This window comes from Pteropus vampyrus, unplaced genomic scaffold (genome assembly GCF_000151845.1).
Source record: "Pteropus vampyrus isolate Shadow unplaced genomic scaffold, Pvam_2.0 Scaffold48, whole genome shotgun sequence".
Lineage (NCBI taxonomy): Eukaryota > Metazoa > Chordata > Mammalia > Chiroptera > Pteropodidae > Pteropus > Pteropus vampyrus.
Window position 1 is genome coordinate 2,044,266 of NW_011888829.1, and position 8,167 is coordinate 2,052,432.

The window sequence follows — 8,167 nt, forward strand, 5'->3', positions numbered from 1 at the left end:
CCAGAGCTTTTGATTTTTCAAGAGCAGTTATAAATCCAGAATTTTTACAAAATGCCGTAAGTTTTAAATGTTAGCAATCAGTTACAAACAACCAGTCAAACAAAGCACTTCTGTTGGCCTAGGTTACTAGGGTTGCAAGTGTGCAAACTATGTCCCAGTGCATTTTATAGACACTGTCTCATTTGACCTTCACCAAAAGCCAATGAATGAGATAGTACTCTGATTTTCCCCACTTACAAATATGGGAACAAGCTCAGAGCGGTTTCATGGTTTAGTCCACGGTGAAGGTGGTGTTTGACCTCAGGCACTCTAACTCCAAAGACTATTAAAGAAAAAAAAAATGTAAGTTTAAAGCAGAAAAGAAATTTTTATTAAAAAGATGCTAGGCGATTTTCAGAATTTCCCGGTAAGGCTAGAGATCAGGCTTGGAAGCCACAAGCCAAGAACCTGCCCCCCAATCCTGCTCCAGATTTGGTTCAGTGAAAATACCACCAGGTACAGTCGCTACAGCTCATAGTGCTGACACAATGACACTGGACAGGGACTGGACACCGGCACCAAAGCTGCTGCTCCAGCACATTGCCTATTGCTGGCTTCTCTCCTACTCGTTCCAGAATGGATTAAGTCATTGAGTCATGTTCTGGGATGAGTACTTCTAATTAGCATAGCCTGGGGCATGTTCCCACATCATAGTTAAGGGAGGCTGTGAAAGCAAGTATTTTATCATTCGATGAATTTTTATTGAACATGTGCTATGAATCAGGCACTCTTCAAGATGCTAGGCCAACAAAAGCAGAATCGGTCAAACTTCCTCTACTCGTGAAGCTTCCATTCTAGAAAGTTGGACAGACAATAATGATATAAGCAAGTAAAACATAAAAATTTTCAAATGGTGATAAGTGCTATGGAGAGAAAAAAAAAAAAAAAGCTGGCAGGGGATTGGGATCTGCTGCTTTATAATGTGTTCAGGAAGGTCCTTGCTGATAAGGTGACATTTGAGCAGAAACCCAAGTGATGTGAGGGCATTTTCAGCTTGTGTGTGTGTGTGTTGGGGTGGGGCAATGCCCATACTTTTAAGTGGAGAGACCCTGTCTTTATTCCCCAGCCATTGTGAGGCCACCATATTCTGTCCTTCAAGCTCTCTGAGGGTAAAGAAGTTGTTTTGGGACAAGCTTCCTATGCCCAGTGAAAATGTGGGAACAGATACCTGAGGGTCCAGTCTTAACTCTGCAACTACAGTTGGTGACTGGCTACCTGGCCATGCATGTGGGAACTGGGGAGAAATTTTGGTGGGAAAGAGCCGGGACTAATCAAATGGGTATATCTGAGAGAGTATACATGTGTAGGCACTCACTTCCATCAACTGTGTACTGTGGATGTGTGTCCTAAAGCATTTATTTCTAAACGTTTTTGATTTTGTGTATCCACAGCTGTAAAAATTTTGTGCCTCCGCCATGTCTTTGTATTTATTTTTAGATAACATACATGTACTACTGAATCAATGTAGTATTATATATACATTCAAAACATGCACAAAATAGAAAAAGGATGTTTTTAAAATGAAATAAATATTTTGAAAATATTTTTATTAACAGTAAAAAAAAGTCCTAATTTTCCTCAGTAAAGATTATTACTGTTTATTTTATTGAAAACAATGTAATTCAGTATCATTATTTTGAAAATCGTAGTTTAACATATTATTTTGGGTAACAGAATCACATAGTGATAAACATTTCTAAACATCCATTTTCAAATTTCTTCATAGCATGAGTTTCTTTTAAAAAGGCAGTTAATGCCTCACTTGTGGTTTTAAAAAATTACTTTTAACTTAAAGGGACTCATTAAGTATGTTCGTTTCTTTCAAAATATCCGCTAGGCAGCTGTGTCCAGCAGGCCGCCGTCAGAAAGAGAAACCACTGCAGGCCTTTCAAGCAGAAAGGAATTGAGTGCGGGGCATTGAGGTGCTAGTGGCACTGTTGGGAGGACCGCAGAAGTTGGGGGACTTTGCCATTGACGTTCAGCAGTTCAGAGTATTAGGAGGTTGCTGCTATTACCCAGGCCAGAAAAATGCAGGGCATCCCCACTGCTGATCAGAGCTGCCCCCAAGTACTGAGACAGGAGGCTGACGGGAGGTCACTGGAGGCTATGGTACAGCTTTAAGTCTACCGTGGCCTACTGCCTATTTTGCTAGGTGCTGCCAAAGGAAAAAAACGCCACTTTTCCCTCCCACCTCTGAAATCTCACATGAACACACTAGCAGAAAGAAGTCACATTCAAAACCCTGAAGGCAAAGGAGTTTGGGAAATGTAGTTTCTGCTAGAGAGTAGCACAGAAGGATGTGGGGATGAATGCTGGCTGCCAAAAAAGACTTTAGACTGTACAGCAGCATACTCCCGACAGCCTCTTGTCATCACAGAAGAGGACAGCTAATGAGAAACACTTGCCTGTTTTGTAAAAAAAAAAAAAAGGTATTAATTTTAAAGTCTGACTGCTCTTATAAGCACTTTTCAGCAAGATAACCACTCAGTCTCTGGTTTACAGGATTTCCATGGCGATTTCCCATTATATAGTAGTTTCTATTTAAAGGTCTTCCTTTTAATTAAATTAACCTTATTCATAACATCCTGTCACATGTAAACTGCAGTACATTGTAATACTCAGAAGTAAACATGACTGACTATTAACCAGCAGGCTGGACTTGCTCAGTGAAGGCAGAGAGCAATTTATTCCGCTCGCCATGGCTGCTTGCGAACCTCTTGGTTCTTTCTCTCCAGCATAAAATCGTGGGTGGTTCACACAGCTTTTCCAGAAAATGACAGGACAATTAGCCTTTTTTCTTTGGTTTAAAAAAATTCCAGTCTGTATAACATGAAAACTCCAAACTTCGTCCAGTGAAACGTCTCATTGTCAGCTGAGGCTGCCGGGAGATGAAAATGGGCCGTGAGGGCTGCAGGACATGGCCAACCTCTGCACCTTCCTGATCTGCTCCTCTGCTCTTCAAATGCAACCTGTCTGTGGAACAAGCTAGACCTTGTGAGGTATAAACAGAAAGCAAATTTGTTTTCTCATGAGTACCCCTACAAACTTATTCTTATGCCTGGGTGAAATTTATAGCTTTTCCAGTCTTTTTTTAGGGAACAAACAGGTTAGAGAGTTATCATCATTGCCATCATGATCATCATTTTAAAAAGTCTTTTTCTAAGTATTAACAAATCTCATCCAGTGTCATATCGAAACTTCAGATATCCGTTAATTTAAAACTTCTCCCCTCCTCCAGCCTGGATATCTGAGAGAGGATGGGGTTCATGGTCAGTGTCATTTCTATTTCTCACTTACCACCTCCTCCCCACTTGCTAGCTGCTGTTCTGTGCCTGGTCTCCTGTTGTAGCAGGGGAAGGAAGAAGAGGTAAGGGCTTACTTGATCGGTAGAGTTGTAAACTGGCAGAATTCTAATTGGAATCCGGGAAAAGCAAATTCCAATGCTGCTTCATTGTTCATAGGTGCTTTCTCCTGGGTTCTCCAGAGTTTCTCCATCACTGGGGATCTCTCACCTGTAGTTCCCTTCTCTACTTAGGATTTCTGCCCAGCCCCTTCGTTTCCAGCAGCCTCCCCTCCATTGAGGTCATTTCATCCCACTAGGTGTTCCCTTTGGTTGGATTCCTTCTTAATGACCAAATCTGGCTCCCTCTCTTGAGAACCACATCAGGTCCACAGGAACTCAGGATCTTTGAGAGTGCAAGCTGTTCCGAATGCAGCCTTCTCTCCTCTTCTGTCTTCTCAAGGAGCTAGCCACCTACGATTTGTCTTTAGACGTTTAGGAGTGAGTCAGACATCAGTCCCTGTGTCCCTCAAACTCCGCAGGATGTGTCAAGCTCTCCAAAAGTTCTTCTTGAAGTGCCCCCTCATTTGGCATGAGGTGAAGAGGAAGCACCCCCACCCTCCCCTGCTTGGGGAGAAGGGAAAATGTCCAACATACTGACAACTGCTTCCAAAGAAATGCTCTCACATTCTCTTACACAGCATAGAGGTGGTTGTCGGGCTAATGCGTCCCAGTATTGAGCTAGTGCTTCCCAGTTTCACAATCTCTTAGCATGTAGTACATAGGTGATCTAGCTCCTCCTCCCTTTAGAATGTGGATGGACTTGGCACCTACTGTTTTGTTCTCAGCCTTTGGGGTTTCTGGTGAAACTGACACAGAAAGAGTCCCATTTTAGTAAATAAAGTCACACTGTCAACCCTTCCTCCTTATGGAACTCTTGTTCTTTCATCAAGGACACCTGACACACTGTAGGTGACTCGGGACAATCTGACTTATGAACTGCTGGGTAATGTGACTATACAGTTAATGGAGAATTATTAAATATATAGTAATTATCAAGTGTATCAAATATTAATTATGTTAAATATTCATACTTATATGTTTGTATTTGGACTATTTTTATACAAGATATATACAGGACTTTTGTTTTTGACATTATGGAAGATTAGATGTATAGAGAAACCTCTCTCAATATATGAAAACCCTTAAACGGCTAGGTGAAATTTTAACACACAAAAATACTTTTTTGAAGCATGACTGAGCTGACAGTAAAATAAAGGAAGCCAGAATAACCAGAGGCCAGAAGAGGAGGAGGAACGGGGAAGAGAGCTCTGAAATCAGCATTTGCCTTGAGGATATCTGCTGATCCCTGGTAGCCTTGAGCCTGGATTTTAATTTACTTTAGAAAGTCATAAGGAAAGACAGCCTCAGACTAGCAAGGTTGGAGGTCAGATCATAAGCTCTTGACAAATGATGAAACCCCCAATGATTGACCTCATTGCTGGGAATGAAAAAAAATATATCCCTGACCTCACCAAAAAGAGACTTTTCTGACTCAACCTCAGCTCAGGGTGGAGTGGCAGGGTGGGGAACCTTCTACAAGAGTTTTTAGCCACCAGCAATAACACCCATGTACATCTGAGGCTAAAATTCATTCTATCTTTGTGGCCCCCAAATCCCTAAGCTAAACACTTAGTCTGAAGGGTTTTTCTGGGTTGGTAATGATCCTAGGAGCCTGTAGGAAGTAAACTCAAATACTCTTTAGAGCAACACACCTTAACTCCAGGCCTCAAAGAAAGCTCTTAGCTAAAGATCCAAAGTACAGAGAAATGTAATAAAATATCACCAAACACACAGAGAAATAAGCCACTGTGGGCAAGTTGCAGGACTAGACCCAGAGTTTGGTTCAAGGTCTGACTCTGGTGCCTGGGACATTGGTGTGGGAAACGTCCCCTGATGTTCCCAGCCCACTTCTTAAAGCACATGCTAGGGCCCTGACCTTGGCCTCTCCCCTTAGTATACCTCGCCAACTAAGAAAGCTGATAAACCTAGGAAAGAACAAGCTCATAAGTGAAAATAAATGCATATTTGAAGAGTATAATTACAATAAAAGAGACGATAAATGAAACAAACTGTACTGGACCAACCAGAATGGTACAAGACAGATAAAAAACTTAAGTTTAATAAAGATCTTCAAAGAGATAAGAGGATAATAATAAGGAACAAGCATCTATACAGAACCAAATGGAAATACTAGATATGAAATATGTAGTAGTTGAACAAAACCAATAGACTGGATTAAAAAAAATGGCTACATAGCTGAGAAATGAATCATGACCTATAGCAGCTCAGGGAATTTTCCCAGAAGATACTAGAAAGAGATGGAAAATATGAACATATAAGAAATTACTGCTACTGCTAGATATTACTGTGAATATCTATACAATACTTGTCCCAGAAAGAGAGAAAATAGGTTTAGGGAAGAGACTATTTAAAATCATAAGTGAGGAACTTTAAAAAATTAAGACTCCAATTCTAAGGTCGCATGGAGTACCAAACAGAATATATACATAAAAACCCAAACTTTGACACATAATAGTGAAATTTTAGAACATTAAAAAAATAAAAATAAAAATTTTAAAAGCTTCTAGAAAGAAGGGCAGATAGTTCACAAAAGAATAAGAATTAGATTGACATTAGTCTTTCCAACAGAAACACTGGAGACAAAAAAGCAATGAAGTTATATTTTCTAAGGGATGAAGAAAAATAACACCTTAGGATATTATGTCCAGATAAACTATTATTTAAATGTGAAGAATCAAAGATAATATGTTCAGATATATAAGGCCTTAGAAAGTTTACAGCACAAAGGGTCTTTTTGAAAACTCTACTGAAAGAAGTACTTTTATACTTAATATACTAATATAAGGAAATTATATTTAATATACTAAGTACTTAACAAGCACATGAAAAGATGACTCAACATTATTAGTCATTTGGGAAATGCAAGTCAAAAGGAAGAAGATATCACTTTATAACTACCAGGACAGCGATAATAAAAATATGAGAAATGACGAGTGCTGGCGAGGATGTGAAGAAATTTAAACAATTATATGTTGCTGGTAGAAATGTAAAATGGTTCAGCTACTGTGGGAAACAGTTTGGTGGTTCCTCAAAAAATTAGACAGAGTTATCATATAGATACAGCAATTCCACTCCTATGCATATTCCCAAGAGAACTGAAAAACACACATCCACAACAAACTTGTACACAAATGTTCACAGCAGCATATTATTATTCATAATATTCAAAAAGTGGAAAGCCCAAGTGTCTATCAGCTGATGAATGGGTAAATAAAAATGTGGTATAATTCATACAATGGAATATTATTCAGGATATGGATATCACATTTAATATCAGGGATATCAAATTTAATATTAGGGCAAAAAATACCATAAAGAAAAATGAGGGACATTATGTATTAGTTAAAAAATAGATTAAAAAGATAAAACCATAATGAACATATATGTACCTAATAAAATTCATGGTTCTTTGAAAGATTAATTAAAACAAACCTCTGGCAAGACTGAATAAGAAAAAAGGAGAAGATGCAATGTAAACACAACAGAGAATGAAAATAGGAAAACAAACAGATACAACGGAGATTATGAGAATAAAAAAATGTATTATGAATATACTTCTAAGAAATTTTCTGCAAGTGTGGATCACATACGGGTATGATGGAAAACATTTAATATAATTCAACTCACAATTATGATCAACAGTCCCAAAAAATTTAGGAATAGAAAACTCTCAACTTCATAAAAAGTACATTACAAAGATCTAGAACAAACACCATACTTAATGGAGAAAATTTAGATATTTTCCCATTAAAATAAGAAGCAAAGATGCCATTTTCACCACTTCTGTATAACACAGTATTAAAAGACCAGTCTAATGCTCAAAGATGAGACAAGACATAGAAAGTAAAAGAAATGGGAGAGATTAAACTGTTATTATATGTAGATTATATGATCATCTCCATTGAAAAGCTAATAAAATCAAATGAGGTATTAGAATAAGAGTTTAGCAAAGTTGTTGGATACAATCTCAAATTTCAAAAATCAATAGCATTCCTTGATATCAGCAAAAAACAAGAGAAAATATAACAGAGAATTACATACATATTATTTATAAAAGCTGTATTATAAGACATGAGATATTTGAATATACTATAAATAAGGGAATTTGACAGAGTAAAGATTCTATTCTTCTTCAAACTACAAATTAAATTCAATCCCAATAAATATTTCAGCAGAATTTTTTAAAGGAATTTGAAGATTTTATTCTAAAGTTTATAAAGGTGATAAAAATTCAAAATTAGCAAAGGCAATGTAGAAGAGCAAAGAGGAAGACTCTCCTTACCAGATACGGTCATCCCCCTATCCATTTAATTAATTTCAGACTGCGGTTGACAATGGGTAACTAAAAATGCAAAAAGCGAAGGTGGATTCAGGGGGACTACTGCATTAAGGCATGCTGTAAGTCTACAGTAGTGAAAAACAGTCTAATACTGGCATGGAAATAAATAGAACAATGGAACAGAATAAAGCTCAGAAACAGATCTGTGCATATATGAGAACTTGACATGTGATAAAAATGGCACCAAAAATTAAGAGAAGTATTGATTTAGTAAATGGTGTTGGGAAAATTGGCTCATTAAATGAAGAAAAATAAAGCTAGACCCCTACATTACACAACATACAAAGGTGGACAACAGCTGGATCCTAAACGAAAAAATGAAAGGTCAAACTATAAAGCTAATAGAAGAAAATGTAGGAGGATAT